Source organism: Lepus europaeus, chromosome 11 (assembly GCF_033115175.1).
Source record: "Lepus europaeus isolate LE1 chromosome 11, mLepTim1.pri, whole genome shotgun sequence".
In the NCBI taxonomy this organism is placed as follows: domain Eukaryota; kingdom Metazoa; phylum Chordata; class Mammalia; order Lagomorpha; family Leporidae; genus Lepus; species Lepus europaeus.
This window is the reverse complement of record NC_084837.1, coordinates 81,993,259-82,012,284: the sequence shown is the minus strand read 5'-3', so window position 1 is coordinate 82,012,284 and position 19,026 is coordinate 81,993,259. Positions and strand designations below refer to the sequence as shown.

Here is a 19,026-nt window from a genome sequence, read left to right as displayed (position 1 = left end):
AAAGACAACCCTTCTCATGCCAGCTGTCCCCCCCCCCCCTTTTTACAGCTGCAAATGGCAGCAGAATGCTGTGTCACTGTGTACAGAAACAAGACAACCTGAAGCGTAATGGGTGCCCACTGCAGTGTCCGGGTCCAGCCTCACACTGCACACCCTGAGCTCAGGCACCTTCCCCACAGCCTCAGTGCCACGCAAGGAGCTTCGGGAGTTTGTCTCAGTTGTTTTGCTCTTTTTACAAACTGTAGATACATACAGGGGGTAACTCAGGAGCTCTAGCCCGCAACCATAGAGTTAACACTGCCTTGCAACTGAAGTGAAGATGCCAGAAACATCCTGAAATGCCTTGGCACACCAGCAGCAGTGCACAGGGCAAGGAGAACACGAGAATGCCTTTTGCTTTCAAACCTGTTGGGAAATATGTACAACTTGGATACAGTGTCAGGGGCTCCAGACACCCAAGGCCATGTCATGTACACCACTAACGATTTCTAGAGCACTTTGGGAAACTGCAATGTGATCAGCTCGAATTGTCGTTAATTAAACCTACTGAGGGCAATAGACACGTCTCAATGAGAGATGTGCCAGTCCAGGCGCTCCCCTACTCTAGGAGTCACAGGGAGACAGAACAGGTTGTTATTTATCCTCCTTGTCCTCTGTGTCTTCCTCTCTCACCTTTTCCCGGGCAGCTTTGGCAGGAGCCTTTGCACCATCGAACTCGGTTTTAGATTTACAGTCAGCAACATCCTCGTTGTACTTCTCCTGAGCTTTGCTGCCTTAGTGATGCATGGCTGCTTTTTGCTGTTGCGCAGGTTACTCCATGTCTCCCCCAGCGTTTTGGCCACATCCCCAGTAGAGATTCCAGGGTTTGTAGATTTGATCTTGGGGCGGAATTCTGAACAGAAGAGGAAGAATCCAGGCGGTGGTCTTATAGGGGCATTCGGGTCCTTTTTTTTTCTTGCTGCCCTTAGCTGGTCCATGATCCCTCATTTCCCAATCATAATGTGCTTTATGTGCCTTTGCCATTGCACGACATTTAGATTTCTCTTTCCCAGACATTGTCTTCCACCCCTTGGAGCACTTCTTGGGAAATTCTGCAGAGCTGACAGGGACCTCTGGGTTTTTCTTCTTGTGCTGCTCTCTGCAGGTCTGCACCAAGTGCACCAAGAAGGTGTAAGCAGACATCTTGCCCTTGGGCTTCCTGACTGTATTGTTCGCTGGTCTGGGCAGTGCAGGGCATGACGGGCGGCTCAGTGCTCCCCAGTCTCACACTAACTGCCTGCACCAGAGCTGCCACCTGTCTTACTTTGTTACGGTTGCAGCTATAACACATGTTAACCTGATTTTTAGGAACAGTAGCATGCATAGAAAATACTGCTTAAATGTCCATGTGTCATCAACAACCACCACAAAATCACACACTCAGGTTTGTCATCTTAGACATGGGGCTGTGCCAGTCTCCTCCCTGTTCCTTGTGTGTCCCCTTCGGAACTGATCTGCCTCTTCCTCTTAAAATGTAACTATTATCCTGGATCTGTGTTAATTACTAACTTGCTTTTCTTTAGAGTTTTTAAAAGCCACCTGCATCTGTATTTCTAGGCGATATATCACTTGATTTGGTCTTGTTTTGAACTTTATGTAAATGGAATTGTTCTGTTTGTACTCATTTATGACAGGCTTTTTATTTTCTATCAGGTTTATGAGATTTATTCTGTTGATCGGTACCGCTATGGCTCATTCATTTTTCCATGGTTGTATAAACCTCACTTTGTGAATGCATCGTATTTATGAACTGAATCTGTTGTTGATGACTTGTTTTTTGCATGATGACCATTATGCAAAAGGCTCTTAGGAGCATTTCTACATATGTCTCCTAACATACATGCAAGGTTGGCATCAGGATAGATGTAGCTGGAAGGAGGATGTGCTGGTAGAGTAGTAGTATATCCAGCTTCCCTTTTTCCAACAATTTTCAGATATTTGCCAGAGTTGTCGTACTAGGGACTGTGTCTGCTTTTCTCTTGGCATCCCTAGGACCTAGAAGAGTTAATGGTCAAACACAATTGCTCAGTACATACCCACTGAGTGAGCGTTGACATAGAAAGTGTGGGTTGTCATAGCCCTTGTTCATCAATAGTAAATAATCTTTCCACCCCAATTTTAGCCTGTGGGGTGGGCCTGTTGGCTGGTGTATGTAGGAAAATGCATTACAATAGTAATAATAATAAAGAGAATAATATAATTCTAATGTTTTTATATCACCTTAAATTTAAAATTTATTTATTATTTGAGAGCTGGAAGGAGAGAGAGAGAGAGAGAGAGAGAGAGAGAGAGAGAGAGAGAGAGAGAGGGAGAGGGAAAGCACACGTGCAAAAGAGAAAGTGAGCAAGTGAGACAGCACAAGCAAGCTTCCATGTGCTGGTTTGCTACTCAAATGCTCACAACAACTGAGATGAGCCATACTGAAGCCACAAACTGGGAACACAATCTAGGTCCCCCATGTGTGTGGCAGGGACCCAGTTGCTTGCACCATCATTGCTGCCTCCCAGGGTCTGCAATAGCAGGAGGCTGGACTCTGGGGCCAGAGCCAGGGATTGAACACAGGTACTCCAACATGGGATGTTGGCATCCTAATGGATGTCTTAACCTCTAAGCTAAACACTCGGCCTATAGACCGTTTTAAAAAGGAGTCTTAGCGATTGAAATTGTAGTAGACAGAAATTTCAGAGCAAATGAGTTCCAACTACACTTTAGAAATGAATAGTATTAGTCTTACTGAGCTGTTGAGTTGCAGTTGTAGGTTACTGAGGGGCTGGATCTTGGGAGATAACATGACTTGGAATGTGGGGCTGTCTTCACTGTAGCTTCTGGAGCTTGGGATAGATCTTTAACAGAGGAGATGTTAAATGCTACTAAATGTTAAATACTACTATAATGGCTGTGAAAGATTGTCAACTTACAATTCTGCAAAGGTAAAAACATAGATGGATTTTCTGAGCAATGGAACACTTCTAAGCCCTGTTCAGGTGTAGGTCATTGATTTGACTAAAGTGTGAATTTAATTGTATTACTCAAAATACCTCTTACTAAAACATCATTTCAGTAATCCCTTCTCTTCCCTAAGCCTTATTTAATAAGTTGGTTCTTTCTAAAAAAAAATTTATTTATTTTATCTATTTAAAAGGCAGAGAGAGAGAGAGAGAGTGAGAGTATGTTTTCCATCTGCTGGTTCACTCCCCAAAATGGCCACAGTGGCTGGGGCTGGGCCAGGCTGGAGCCAGGATCCAGGAGCTTTTTCTAGCTCTCCCACATAGGTGCAGGGGCCCAAGAACTGGGTCATTTTCAGCTGCTTTCCCAAGGAAAACAAGGAGCTGGATTGGAAGTAGAGCAGCTAGGATGCTGGCATCACAGACAGTGGCTTTACCTGCTACACTATAATGCTAAATTGGTTGTTTTTAAAAAAATATTTTATTTAAAAATTATTTTAAATTTTCAGAAAAGTTGTGAAGATAGTACAGTTTACAGTTTCTGTTAACCCTTCAGTCAGCTTTCACTATTAACATAACCATGATACACTTATTCAAACTAAGAAATTAGCATTAGGGAACAGGTGTGTGATGCAACAGTTAAGTCACTGCTTGGATTGCCTGCATCCCATATTCAAGTGCCTGGTCCAAGTCCCAGCTACTCTGCTTCTGATCCAGCTTCCTGTTAGTGTGTACCCTGGGAGACAGCAAATGATGGCTTAAAAACTGGGGTCCATGCTACCCATGTGAGAGACCCAGAATAATTTCTGGATTCCAGGCTCTGACTGTTGTGGCCATTTGGGGAATGAACCAGGGGATGGAAGATCTCTCCCTGTTTCCCTCTGCATTTCAAATAAAAGGAAAACAGATAAAATAAATCCAATTGAAAGAAAAAAACTAACATTGGTGCAGTACCATTAACTAAACCACAGAGTATTCTGATTGCATCAGTTTTTCCATTAACATCTGTTTGCTTTCCAGGACCAAATCCAGGATACCGCGTTGCGTATTTGTTCATGTCTCCTTAGCTTCCTTCCGTTGGTGACAGTTTCAAAGTGTTTCCTCATTTCTCATGACCTTGGTCCTTTCGAAGCAAACGTTCCAGTATTTTGTTGAATATCCCTCCTTTGGGTGTGTCCTATGCTTTCTGGTGATTACACTGGTTTGAGAAGATCACAGAGCTGAGGTGCCCTGGTCAGGTCATGTGAGGGACGTGGTCCCAACAGGACATCACCGATGGGCTAACCCTGACCCTTGGTGACCATTGGTTTGCTAGTCTTAGCCACTGCAAAAATCAGGAGTTTAGCAACTTTGTGTCTGTTTAATCTAAGTCCAACACGGAAATAACCCAGCTAGGTCACTCTAAGGACCAACTCTAGCATAAGGACTAGCGCTGACACCCAACACATGGATCAGAGCTTCCTATCAGCTTTCAGTGCTGTAATCTGAAATGTGGGCAGGTAGGCTGAGCAGGTATCTGAGGCTACCTCTCCTCTAAAATGAAAAGCAGACACTTATACAAAGAGACCAGAAGACATACGTGAAGAAATTGAGATAATTCAGGGAGAAAGACAGGTAGGAGATGGGTTTGTACTTACAACACCAGGATAGAATGCTGTAAGAGAGGAATAATCAGAAGAACAAGAGACCTTCAGGAAGAAGAAGCTCCCTCCCAGGGTTGGAGAGTAAGACTGAGGAATTCTTTTAGAAGCCATACAGAAGAAGAAGGCAAAGAAATGTGAAATAGGAGAAAAAGAAAATTGCATCTGACTAGGAGGTGTAACATCTGAGTAATAGAAATTACAGAAGCAGAGAATGGAGTAAGTGAAAATGAAGAAATGATTAGATAAATAACCCCAGCAGGTTTTGGACCTGGAAGACAGGTATTTTCAGAATGAAAACAACCATCAAGTGCCTAGTGAGTGGGCAGAAAAGTGCCAAAACATCAGTTTAGGTGTAAGGTTTGAGTAAGCAGGTTGTCCAGCATGTACAGTAGCAAACGTTTACCTCTCCTGCAGCTTTTTCTCATAGAACAACTGAATAAAGTATCCTCTGCAAGCAAAGGTGAACAAGTGAAGAAAATGTGGATATAGGGAAAAGGAGAGTGTAATATAAAAGAGAGGTGAAGATGATTTTCAGCATGATGGACAAGGGGATTCCCAGATGCAGCCATACAGCCTGCTAAGAGCAGCCAGAAGGTTGGGGACGGCCAGAAGGTCCGGGAAAGAACAATTTACAAAGCTAAAATTGGTAGTATTTGAATGTACTAGAAGAAGAGCAATTGGAGGGTTTGAAGATGAAATATAAGAGCTCATAAAAACCCAAGAAAATCAGAAAACAAGGCCAAACCAAAAAGCCAGATAAATACTAACTCTAGAGTAAGCAAAGCATGGAAAAGAATAGTAAGTATAACATTGTACTGTAGGGCTAAGCAGTGAATAACATTAACATAATTATAATGTCAATGATGAAAAATGAACAAAACAAAATTATGATAAAAATATGTTGGGAGCATAGGGGCCTGTGCCATATGCCTGTGTGTAGTTTGTAGTGGGTAAAGGAAGCAGAGAAAAAGCTAGATGCCTGTTTTTAATAGGGGAGATTAATCAGTAATGCCTAAAATTCAAAAGGAAAAAGTTGCTATTAGAGCTATGGAGGTAAATACAAAATCAGTAGCTGAAGGTGCTTTACTGGAGTAGAGGCAAGAATGTGGGGGGGGGCAGCTGCTCACTGATACATAGCCCTTGTCACGCTATGTGTCTTTTCCAACTCTTTTGCATATAATTTCACTTAAGACAAAAACAAAGCACCATGACCAGAAAATATTAGAAGTGAAGTGGTAGTAGCTAGAACGGCAAACTTTCTCAACTTCTGACAGGGAAAGACTAAAAATGGTGTCAGGATACACAATATTGTCTTCATTTACACAAGACGATAGCAGTAAACTTGCTTGTTGCTGCAAATACCTGAAATAATGGAAAATGATCTAGCCTAGCTTCCTTCTCCTCCAAAAGTAACCTGGGGGATATGTGTTTCCGTTGCCCAGGACTTCTTCCTGCATTCTCCTTAGAAAATCAAGCACCTTGGCCGGCGCCGCGGCTCACAGGCTAATCCTCCGCCTTGTGGCGCCGGCACACCGGGTTCTAGTCCCGGTCGGGGCACCGATCCTGTCCCGGTTGCCCCTCTTCCAGGCCAGCTCTCTGCTGTGGCCAGGGAGTGCAGTGGAGGATGGCCCAAGTTCTTGGGTCCTGCACTCCATGGGAGACCAGGATAAGCACCTGGCTCCTGCCATCTGATCGGCGCAGTGCACCGGCCGCAGCGCGCCTACCGCGGTGGCCATTGGAGGGTGAACCAACGGCAAAAAGGAAGACCTTTCTCTCTGTCTCTCTCTCACTGTCCACTCCGCCTGTCAAAAATTAAAAAAAAAAAAAAAAAAAAAAGAAAATCAAGCACCTTATCTTTGGGAAATAGCTTTAGTTCATCTTCAGCCAATGCTGATGGATATCCATTGTTTTCTTTCCTGGCTTCAGAGATGAGTCCCAGCCAATGATAATGTATGCTGCATCTGGTCACGTGACTGGCTCAGGAATGGGCATGTGACTCACATTAGGCCAGCCAGCAGTCTGCTTTTTTTTTTTTCTAAGCATAGCTGTGGATAAGACTTTTTTTTTTTTCCTTGTGGTGTGTCTATATGGCTATACGGCTATAAGCCTAGACTGCCTGTAGACCTAGTTGTAATGTGTCCATTTCCAGAGAAATGGAAGCAAAAATGCAGACAGGTGCAGATGTAAGAAAGTCAAGAAGAAAGAGGGAGGAAGGAGGGAATGTAGGGAGATGAGAGTGGCCCCTGAGTCTCTGGATCAAACTGATGTGGAGTCTGGCTGTGTCTCTGCCCTTCCCATAGTTTGCATACAGAAGCCAGCAAATCACCTCTCTTTGCCTCCACCTTTTTATTTTTTTGACAGGCAGAGTGGACAGTGAGAGAAGAGAGACAGAGAGAAAGGTCTTCCTTTTCCATTGTGGCCACTGTGGTGACACACCACGATGATCCGAAGCCAGGAGCCAGGTGCTTCCTCCTGGTCTCCTATGCGGGTGCAGGGCCCAAAGACCTGGGCCATCCTCCACTGCACTCCCGGGCCACAGCAGAGAGCTGGACTGGAAGAGGAGCAACCGGGACAGAATCTGGCACCCCAACCCGGACTAGAACCCGGTATGCTGGCGCTGCAGGCGGAGGATTAGCCTACTGAGCTTTGGCGCTGGCCTGTCTCCTCCTTTTTAACTAGAGTTTTGTTACTTGTCATCAGTCCTGAGCAACATTAGTAGGTAGTATGTTTTATATTATTAGGCAAGAAAAATGTTTCCTATGTAAGAAAGAGAACATACAGATATATTCATTATTCTCTTTTTTGCATTTTGAAAATCAGTTCAGATTATATTATTGAAAGGAAAAGACTCTGATGGGGATTAAAATCAGATGATTTGACAGTTAACACACAAAACAGCTCTGGCAACAAGACTGTTGAGTTTTGCTGTTTGCGCTGAGATAAATTTGATCCATTCAAAATGTCAAGCTGTACATTTTACATCCAGTAAACAAGTACACCTAAGGAGTTGAAAATCATGGTTAGAGTTTAAAGATGACCTCTGGGACACTGTGTTAGCTAGCACTTTGGAGAAGTTAGTTAATGTGTGGTGCATGCTCTCCTGTTGGTTAAAATCAGTGAGGCAAGAAGCCACGGAAGCCTGGGTGAAATGTTCCAGTGTGACAGTGTCAATCTGTGAACCATTCTCTGGATGCACCTCCCGGCCAGTGTGGTCTAGAACGTGCTTGTAAGTTTCTGCCCTGGATGATCTGTTCATTTTCCCTCCCCTTTCCACTTTATTCTTTCCCCCGCACCTGAACTCCAACCCAGACATGGGGCCATGAGTGGGAATATAGCAGCAAGTCTGCCTTTCGCATTTAGCTTGTCAGTTGACGCTCTTGATAGAAACGTGGAGGCCGAAGAACTTGAGTGCTTTGTTAGGAAGGAAGTGAAAAGCTCAGCTCTTCCGTGGGCCAGGAGAGCTGAGCCTGAAGGATCCTCGGCAGCAGGGAGACACTGCTTCGCGATGGCCTGACTCCTCCAGGATGGCCCTGCTCTCCTCAGCTGCTTTCCCGTTCCTCCAGGCAGCCTTTGCTCAGGGCAGGAGGGGATGGCGAGATGCCAACTGTAAATAATGAATGGTGCCCTCATTTACATTCTTTTTTAGTGGCGCCTCTTTGCACACAGCATTGCAAGAACCTGGAGCCCCAGGAAATACAACTTGGAGCTGGCTGAGGCTCCCTCCCTCCAGTGTGCCTAGCGCAGGAAAACGCAAGAGCTCTTCCCGGCACACCATCTGGCTCCCGTGAACGTGCTTATTAGTGACAGCGGAGGTGGGTCTGTTAGCCAGGGACGGCATGGCGGAGACAGATGCTGGGTTGATGTGTAAAATATGGCTTCCAGCCAAAGCGCTAATCATCATTGCCTCTGAAGTGGTTCCAGTCGTCTGGATGAGAGGGCTCCGGCTCTTATGTTGTTTGTACAAGCTGGTAGTTAGAGGTGTTGTGTACAAGATATTTGTAGTCATAATTTCTCCAAACAGGTTAAGGCAAACATTATGAGAATCAGCATATTAATGTGCTGTGTTTCAAATTAGAATTATAAACACACTTTCCTCATTGGAGGCCTAATCTGCTAGGAAGAAGCCAGATGTTTAATGATGAAACCATTATTCAAGAGGACCCATCAAAGTAAAACAAATTGTTGTTGTTTACGTGGAGGGGAAAACCTGCCTTCTGCAAGGGAACTGGGAGAAGCTGCTTTGGGTGGAGGCTCGCCAGCTTGAGTTTGTGTGCGCCTTTTGCTGCTGCCCACGAGCGTGGGGCTTCTTCTAGAAACTTCATTTAGCAAATCGGAGTCCTGCCCTCCTGGGACAGAGCCGGTCCCTGTGCAGGTGTGGTGGCTGATGTGCTGGGGCAGCAGCGTCTCAGTGCTGACTTGATGTTCACTCCCCTTCTCTCGGTGTTCCTAAGGGGAGCAGTCAGAAGAAATGTTTGGTGAAGACTGACATTTCTGTCCTCCAGTTGTCCTCTGAGCTTTATCCTGTAGACCTGGTTCTTCTAGTCCTGTTGTTCAGTAGAATCATTCCATCAGCCCCTTCTTTGCTTTTTTTTTTTGAAAATATTTTTTTTGAGAAGCAGAGTGAAACATACACACGGTTGGTGGGGAACACTCTGATTCACCTGTATACTCCCCAAACACCAGGAGCGTGGTTGCTGACCAAGACTGGGAGCTGGGAACTTGATGTAAGTCTCCCATGTGAATGGCAGGGACCCAATTAATGGAGCCATCACCACTGCCTCCCAGGTTCTGCATTAGCAGGAAGGTGGAGTCGGGAGCCAGAGCTGGGTATCAATCCCAGACACTTCAAAATGAGATGCAGATGTAGTAACCGCTAGGCTAAGCACCTGCCCCAGCTCCTAATTTTCTTTAAAGGGGCCCAACCCCAGAGCTTTTGCAGTCTGTGAATGTAACTTTCTTCTCTTTTCTCTTTTCCTACCCCTCAGTATTCCATTCCACTTGGCCATCTCCTTCATTCTCTGCCTTCTGTTTCTCCCTTTCTTGTTGAGAAGACATCTGAAAGTATACATCAGGTTGTTCCTTTAGACTGAAGAGCTCACAAAAACTAGGAAGAAGTGCAAAGATGGACATTGGAGATGGTTTGGAACAATTGACACAATTGGACACTTTGTCTTAAATATCCAAAATGCATCCAGTATTATTTTTTGAAAGATTTACTTATTTATTTGAAAGGCAGAGTTACAGAGTGCGAGGGAGAGACAGAGAGTGAGAGATCTTCCAACTGCTGGTTCACTCCCCAAATTTCCACAACCACCAGCAGTGGGCCAGGCTGAAACCAGGAGCCTGGAACTCCATCTAGGTCTCCCATTTGAGTGGTAGGGGCCCACGCATTTGGAGCATCTGCTGCTGTTTGCCCAGGTGCAGTAGCAGAGAGCAGGATTGGAAGTGTGGCCAGGGAGTGCAGTGGAGGATGGCCCAAGTCCTTGGGCCCTGCACCCCATGGGAGACCAGGAGAAGCACCTGGCTCCTGCCGTCGGAACAGCACGGTGCGCCGGCCGTAGCGCGCTACCGCGGCGGCCATTGGAGGGTGAACCAATGGCAAAAGGAAGACCTTTCTCTCTGTCTCTCTCTCACTGTCCACTCTGCCTGTCAAAAAAAAAAAAAAAAAAAAAAAAAAAAAAAAAAAGAAGTGGAGCAGATGGGACTTGAACCAGGGCACTCAGATGGGATGCTGGTGTTGCAGGTGGTGGCTTAACCTCCTGTACTACCTTGCCGACCCCTCCCACTATTATATTTAAAGGTTCCAGTTTATTTTTCCAAAGCTGTCCTTGCTGCTGGTAGGTTTTGTGGCCTAAGTCCTTTTAGAGAACATGAAGTTGTCTCTAGAAAATGAACTGAGGTCATTTTGTCATGCATATGTTTTCAGTAGTTCCAACAGTGAAAGGATGTGGTCAGAACCTGTAGCTCTGGAGGCTTCCCTTCCACTGGATTCCGGAACCTGGGAGCTATCCAGTTCTGAAAGGATCCAATAAAGCCAGCACCTCACCTGGAGTTTTCACACAGAACCAGGAGCCTGCTCACGGCCTCAGGAACTCTTTATCACTCTTGCTGTTGCACGGCCCAGAATGAAGCCATTCCCTAGAGATGGGACTTTGTTGTTATCGAGGATGTCTCTTCCTCCCTTCCTCCCTCCCTCCCTCCCTCCCTTCCTCCCTTCCTTCCTTCCTTCCTTTCTTTTTTGACAGGCAGAGTGGATAGTGAGAGAGAGAGAGACAGAGAGAAAGGTCTTCCTTTTTGCCGTTGGTTCACCCTCCAATGGCCGCTGTGGCCAGCGCATCTCGCTGATCCGAAGCCAGGAGCCAGGCCCTTCTCCTGGTCTCCCATGCGGGTGCAGGGCCCAAGGACTTGGGCCATCCTCCACTGCCTTCCCGGGCCATAGCAGAGAGCTGGCCTGGAAGAGGGGTAACCGGGATAGAATCCGGCGCCCCAACCGGGACTAGAACCTGGTGTGCCGGTGCTGCAAGGTGGAGGATTAGCCTGTTAAGCCACGGAGCCGGCCGAGGATGTCTTTCTATTAACAACTTTTCTCTTTCCTTGAAATAAGTTCTGATTTCTTCTATTTCCCTGTGCTTCATGATTTTCAGTTTCAGAAAGCATCTATTAGTCCTACCTGGGTTGGACCTTGCATTTTATTCTAACAGGTCATAGACGGGACTTGAGGTATTGTCTAACTCGTCTGTCCCTCTCATCCCTGAACTGTCTCTGCAACTTCCCCTTGCCTAGGGTTTTCCAGCACAGAACTGTTCATATATGGTGACTGGGCACTCAGTATCTTCCGATGCACTCCATTTTATCTCTGGGTCAGTCTGATTGTGACAATATTCTTCTCTATGTTGGCTTTAAATCTGTTGCTTATTAATGACCACACATTAATACTAAGATTGTGGCAATTCATTGGGATAATGAATACAATGTGTTTAGTGTCCAGTCTGGAGCAGAGCAAGAACACAACATAGGACAGTTGCTTTCTTTCTTTCTTTCTTTTTTAAATTTATTTATTTGACAGGTAGAATTACAGACAATGAGAGAGAGAGAGAGACAGAGAGAAAGGTCTTCCTTCCGTTGGTTCACTCCCCAAATGGCTGCCACGGATGGAGCTACACCAGAGCCAGGTGCTTCTTCCTGGTCTCCCATGTGGGTGCAGGGGCCCAAGCACCTGGGCCATCTTCCACTGCTTTCCCAGGCCATAGCAGAGAGCTGGATTGCAAGAGGAGCAACTGGGACTAGAACCGGTGCCCATATGGGATGCCGGAACCGCAGGTGGAGGATTGGCCTAGAGCGCCACAGCACTGGCCCCGGACAGTTGCTTTCATTGTTGTTATTTCTGTTTCTAGTTCTGTTCCTTGGGGTTGTGTCACATGGACCAATTCTACATGGAAGCCTCTTGCATAATTGAAAGCCAAGATTGCTTCTCCTTGATCCTTGGTCCCTCTCCCACCATTTTAGATGAAATATTTCTCATTAAAGTGAGTCATTCTGGGACGGCGCTGTGGCACAGTGGTGCAGTGGGTTAAAGCCCTGGCCTGAAGCACCAGCATCCCATATGGGCGCCAATTCTAGTCCCTGCTGCTCCACTTCCGATCCAGTTCTCTGCTATGGCCTGGGAAAGCAGTAGAAGATGGCCCAAGTCCTTGAGCCCCTGCACCTGCGTGGGAGACCTGGAAGAGGCTCCTGGCTTCTGCCTTCGGATCGGCACAGCTCTGGCCATTGCGGCTATTTGGGGAGTGAACCAGCAGATGGAAGACCTCTCTCTCTGTCTCTACCTCTCTCTGTAACTCTGTCTTTCAAATAGATAAAATAAATCTTTAAAAAAGTAGAGTCATTCCTTATGTAACAGCTTCAGGCTCTTCACTGTTGTGTCACTTGTCTCAAACAAGCTGTGGTTTATTCTTCCAGGCGTTGCTTACAGTGAAAGCAGCATTCACAGAGGGCATGGTATGGGGTAGATTCTGATCTGTGTGGAGTGTGGCAGCTGTTAGTGGAGCCCATGTCACGTTATCTTTTCCAGCAGCTAAATGACACGGGTGCTTTCTGCCAGACCTATCCAATCTCTGTTCCTTGTGAAAGAGGATATACTTAGTCTATTTTTTTCCCATCAAAGACACTCAATTTTCTCATAGCTAAATAACAGCTTTTTGAACACCTGCAACTTATTATTCCAGCTTTCAAAGATCCCTTTTGGCTCCACCCACACTGCAATATGTTTTGGGATCCCAGAAATGGCTTTGTATGTTTTATGAGTGGAGTTTTATTTTTGGAAACCCTAAGTTTCTCTAAGATATGGAGACTGATGGAAGGAGACGAAAGAGTTACTTCCAACTAAATTGGACGGTGAAATGGAAACAGAGAGGTAGGCAGACACAACAGACTGAGTGACGGTGACCATAAATTTACACAGATCACGAACACTTGAAAAAGCCTGGTTATTCCTGTAGAATGCAGTTACAAGCCCTGAATTTAAATTACCAAGCAACAGAGCATTTGTGTAGGAACTTAAGATGCTCCCTGAAGGGACTGTTACAGGATCAGATGAGGCAATACATGGGAAAAGCTTTGCAAGAAGTCAGAAACCTAGTAGAGAATCCATAAAAATTTGATAGCACACTTGCCTTCTCTTTGTCCTATCTCTAACTCCGGGCTGTGGTCTTTATCTTTTTTTTTTTTTAAACACATGTGTTTATTTGAAAGGCAGAGTTACAGAGAAAGAGAGAGGGAGTAATGGGAGAAAGAGAGAGAGAGAGAGAGAGAGATAGCGCGCGCATCTATCCACTGGTTCACTCCCCAAATGACTACAATAGCCAGGACTAGGCCAGGCTGAAGCCAGGAGCTTCATGTGGGTCTCCCACGTGAGTGCAGGGGCCCGAGGACTTGGGCTATCCTGCTGCTGCTTTCCCTGGTGCACTAGCAGGGAGCTGGATTGGAAGTGGAACAGTGGGGACTTGAACAGACACCCATATGGGATCCTGGCATTGCAGGCTGTGGCTTTACCCGTTAAGCCACCATGCCAACTCCAGGTCTTTATCTTTGCCCTTTATATTCCTGTAGATAACTGCATCTAGTTCCCTACATGTTCTCACTTCTCTCATTCCCGGCATCTAGCCTATTGTTTTGTGCGCAGACCTACATAGCCTCACTCTGCCTCTCCTTCTTCATCTTCCTAGGCTAAGGGTCCTAAGACTGAGCCTACCAGACTCCACACCTTTTCCTGCGCTCCGTCGGGCTGTCTCAGGATTTGCCCTGGATCCCTGCCTTTCTTGCTGCAGCCTCCTTGTTAGACTTGGCAGGTGCCAACCGGGCTGCCCGCTGATCTTCCCTGGCCTTCCGTGTATCTGGGACTTGCTTTCCTCATCTGTGAAGTGGCACATGAAAACCAATAACACCACAAGAGCATGTGATGAGCTTTAAGTGAGCTGATGAACATCAGCTGTCTGAAACAGTGGCTCTCAAGGAGAAGCCACTCAAGGATGTCATGATTAAAACGATCACCTTCTTAATTAAGTCTCTTTTTTGCAGCTTGACTGACGAGCAGTTTGCGTGAAGTATCCAAGCCTCTGTTCGAACTCATGCTGTAGATTTCTGATGAGGAATGCAGGGGTGATTAGGTTAATTCATTTTAGCCCCATGGTAACCTGATTTTGTCACTTGTATGGAGAGCTGAGAGAGGAAGCCCCGAAGTGCTCATTCTGTCTCACTCCCCTGTAGCCATCACTTTGGTGGTTGACAGCTGCCAGGAGCAGGGCTTGTGGGTCACCTGAGCCTTATAGCAGCACACCTTGTTGTTACTTGTGATTCTACCTGTCAATAAGAAGAGTGGTGATGATGGTAACTTCAGTTCCTGAGCCATGTACTATGCGGCAGGTATTGTATTAGGTCTTGGGAATAAGAGAATGAATGGGACAGTCTACATAAAATTCCTGCCTCAGTGCATGGCACACAGTAGGTGTTCAGTAAAACAGGCGATGAGCAGGAGCGTTGAAGTGCCTTCCAAGAAGATCTTTTGGATTCTTGCCTTCAGGAAGACAACCCTTCCCACCTTCAGTTTCTGTTTTCTTCAATCACTGACTTCTAACAAATGAATTTTAATTGTTAAGCAAATTAGTTATTTTCAAATTGCTTTGAAAATAGGGAGATTATATGTTGTACAAATCAGATTTGGAGCTGTCTCCTTGTTAGAACACAGCAGTACTAACACTGGAGCCATGCCCTGTGTATGCTGTGTATGTGTGTTGCATGTGAAGTACTGTAAAATTAGTAGACGCTCTTGATTAGCTTAATTCGTGCTTATATTATTTGTCGTGGCTTTAATTTCAGTGTTGAAACACATAGGTGGCAAATATCTTAGGGACATAAACACTTTCTCTTAGTATCTGTTTGCTAAATTACCTATTCTACTGCCTCCGGTGGCCTGTGGTTCTTGCAGAAGTTAATGCCCCCATTGAAAGTGAGCAACTTTATTCCTGAGCCTTCCACATTGGAAGGATCAGCCCTAATTTTTTTTGAATTACTTAAGGATGTGAAAAATATCTTTATTTTCTATTTGATGACACTTCTAGGTAATGTGAGGAATTATAGAATAATACCTTAGCTTGAAAAGGATTCTACTCCAAAATAAAATCAAGTCAGATTCTCAGCTGTTGCCTGTTAAGTGCCAGTTTGACATTCGAAATGATCTGAACTTAGTGATTTGGAGAACCCCACAACCAGCAGCTATAACTTTCATCCACTCAAAACCCATTTGGCCATGACTGATGAAGAAGCTCATTTTGTTTGGGAGGATTGAATCTGAGCAACTAGGGATGAAAACCTAAGACCGAACGATGGAGTGTCTGCTGTGCAACTTCGAGATCCGAATCTGTGTTCCCTTTGAATAAACGCTCTCACTTCTTGGCTTTTTTTTTCCCTTGGGAAATTAAGGACAGAAGGAAAACAAACTCATGTGAGGAAATGGTAGAAGTAAGACTAATAAATATTCTTTTGGTTTTAGGAGGCAGCTTCCTGCAGTGGCCAACTGTGTGATGTTGGAGTTGAGTCCTGCTCTACCCTTCATGGCGGTGTGATCTTGGGTAAGTTGACCAATGGTTTTTGGCCTCGGTCTCCTCAGTTATAAAATGAAGCTGGAAACCGTGCCTTTTCCAGAAGGCCAGTGTGATGATGAAGGGGCTGCCCCACCCGACAGGCTCAACAGCAAAGCAGTACCAGGCAAGAGTGGAAGATGCCACTCAGGAAAACCTGCAAGGTGGGAGGTGGATTCACTTGGAAAGTCGTGGATGTTAACTCCAGCTCTCCTTTTGTACCTAATTTTGGAATTCACTGTGACGAAGGCTTCCCACGTTGCCTGGTTTTATAAAACCTGGATTGTCCCTTGTCAAGCCCTCCTCACAGGTGGTCCTATTATTCCTCCTACTTTGGTGCTGACTTCAGAATTCATCATTGTAAAGAATGCTTTTAATAACTGTTAAAAAATAAGGCATTATTTTTACAGCATCAGTATGATGTATGTTATGATAGAGCTTTCCCAGGCAGGAATTATCTCGAGGGAGAAGAATTAATTTGTCTGCACACATATATTAAACAATGGATTTATTTCTGCCAAGGAGAGCAAGGGGGTGGAAGCTTCCTTGATGAGATTTAATTATTTGTAGACTGATTCACTGATGAATATCACCTGGTGTTAGAGCAATAAATACACTGAATGAGATACATGGTAGTTATTGAATGCTTTTGATCATAACACAGTTATGTGAACCTCTCATTGTGTTTGGTTGACTTGGTGAGCTTGTCTTTTTCACAGTCTTTATCTGCTGGTCAGATCTGGAAAAGCTTTGTGTCTTCTTTAAGGAATAAGGGAATGGGCCATGCTAACTGGAACCGACAGGGAAAAGCATTAAGACAGAAGCATCTAAGAGGTTTTGGATAGAATGGTGTGAGAAACATGGCATGCAATGGCTATTTCTTTCCAGTAGGAAGCAGACCTTCTCCTAGAGGGAAGAAGGAGTTCAGTTAAGGGGATATTAATGGAACAAAGCTTTATACTTATTAAAGCTTTATTCTTATTAGGGAGGCATAAACATTATCAGGGGCCGAGTAGGACTTATTTCCACAAAACCCATGGGAAATGTTTAAGCTCTGATGTCTTAGTGGTTGAACAATTGAGGTTTGATCTAATGATGGCATCTGAGAGGTGGCTCTGGTGACAAGTGTTAATTAGGTCATGGACATGTGCCCTCAGAGGATAGTTCTGTGGATGGGTTAGTTATTTTGAGTGAGTTTGGCCCAGCTTTTCTCTCTGCTTCCTGCCTTACCTGGGGATTCTTCCTACACAGTTGCTGTGGCCGGCTTCCTCCACACACACTGGGCCATGGGCCAGCAATCCTGAACCCTCCAAACTGGAAGCTGAACTAACCCTTTTCTCTCCCAAGAAGCTCCTTTGGATATTCCACTTGAAGTGATGAAAAGTGTGCTCATACATTCAGTCTGCCTTTCTCACAGACGAGGGGGAGGGCCTGAATGTTTGGAGGCTGAGTACAGCACAAGACGGAGCAATTTGAAATGAGGATGAGAAGGAAAAACAAACAAACAAACAAACAAACAAAAAACACCGCTTCCTTGCAGCCTCCAAAGTTGAGGCTGATTTTGGGTAAACACGGACAATCAAATTAAGATTTTAGTGGGTTCGGAGGCTAATTTCACTAAGCTGAAGAGTATAGTCCACTTCTGAGTACCACCACAAAGGGACAGAAAGGGCTCGGTGAGTAACCGGCAATGGAGAAAACCCCAGTGGCTGCCGGGGCAGAAGTGGCCAAGGGCATCTTGTCTTGGGAGGGGACTCAGCCAGCACTTGACTAGGATGGAGGGGGAGTTAACGCTGGGCCTGTCCAACAAGGCCGTGAGCCTACATCAAAGAAAGGCATCTTCACGGTAATGGATTACATTGCTTGAGAATTCAGTACGTGTTCTAATGCATTGTGATTTCTTCTCTTGAGTGATTCATTTCATTTATTAGTTACTTAGTGTTATTGGTTTATTAACTCACAGTCTACATTTTATTAGTGATGGTAAATACTGTGACTTTTTTTTTATTGGTGTATGTAATTCACATGTCTCCTGAAGTGACAAGGGTTTCTGCTGAAGGTGCATTTAGAATTCTTTGGTAATTATGAAATCTGAGAGATAAAATTCCTGATGGGGAGAAAAACCTGATTATTTTACTGATACTGCAGGTGATGGAGAGCGGCTACTGTAACTGCTGGTGGACATGCACCCAGTTCCTTGCTGGCTGTAACTGAAAATTTTGCCTCATTTTTAATTCCCAACTGGTAACTGAATGCATCCATGGGTGGGCTGGAGTAGCTTGTACAGCTGCAGGTACTGATGGCACACTTCCCTTTCCATCCCTACGTTTAGTGACACCATGTTTTCTGCCTGGAATTGACCATGATAGCAGTGTTCACGCCATGGGAACTGGCAATATCACTGCTCCCCTCATCCTCAGAGAGCTCTCTGTTCAGTGTTTTCCAGCATAGCAGAGCGCTGTGCTAGGCACTTTAGGGGAATTGAAACGGGAGTAACATAATTCTCATCCATAAAGGTCTTATGATTTAGTAGAAGGAATTGATGAGGATGGAGGTGATGATGGTAGTGATAGCACTACCTATTGATGACTTACCATGCTCTCTTAGAGCTTTGCAGGTATTTGATCACTTGGTCATTATAAAAACCCTACTAGGTGGAGCCTATGATAATTGCTATTTTTTTTTTTCAACATGAGGAAACTAAGGCTCCAGAAAGGTTCAGTAAGTTGGTCATCATTCCAGCTGGAGAATGATGAAGTTGGTGTTCAAGTCCAGGCAGTCTGATTAAGTATTTTTAGGACAGTGAGAAGGAATGAGGTGTTTAAAAAGAAATTTACAGAATAGCTGTTGTGGGAAGTCAAGGAGGGAGAAGCTGACTCTGGAGCCCAGTGGGTGAACTTGCAGTGGGCTTGGATTTCAATGGGAACGGAGGCAGTGAGAAAGGCTGTGTTGGAGAAGTGTGGCAGAGATGGAGGACACAGGGCATGTGCTCAGTCAGGTGAGTCATGTGCTCTGGCTGCATTCAGAGCCCACAGAGCTGAGAGAGGGAAATGAAGCTGCAAGAGTAGGCTGGTCATATCGGGGGAGGCGCTGAACCCCAAGCCAAGGCATCACGCTTTATTGGTGTCTTCCCAATGGGCCTTTAAGCTGGCATAAACTAGCCCAATGAATGTATCCCAATGATTGACAATTCAGACGTCCTGCTGTCCCTTCCAATAAGATAATACAGCATTCCTTTTTATGATATCCAGCTGATCTTTTGAGCAC

At 45.2% G+C, this 19,026-nt stretch overlaps 1 pseudogene; it reads right to left on the bottom strand.

Annotated features, from left to right (window-relative positions):
• Positions 1 to 633: 633 nt before the first annotated feature.
• LOC133770587 (high mobility group protein B3-like) lies at positions 634 to 14,531 on the bottom strand (annotated as a pseudogene).
• Between the last annotated feature and the right edge of the window lie 4,495 nt (positions 14,532 to 19,026).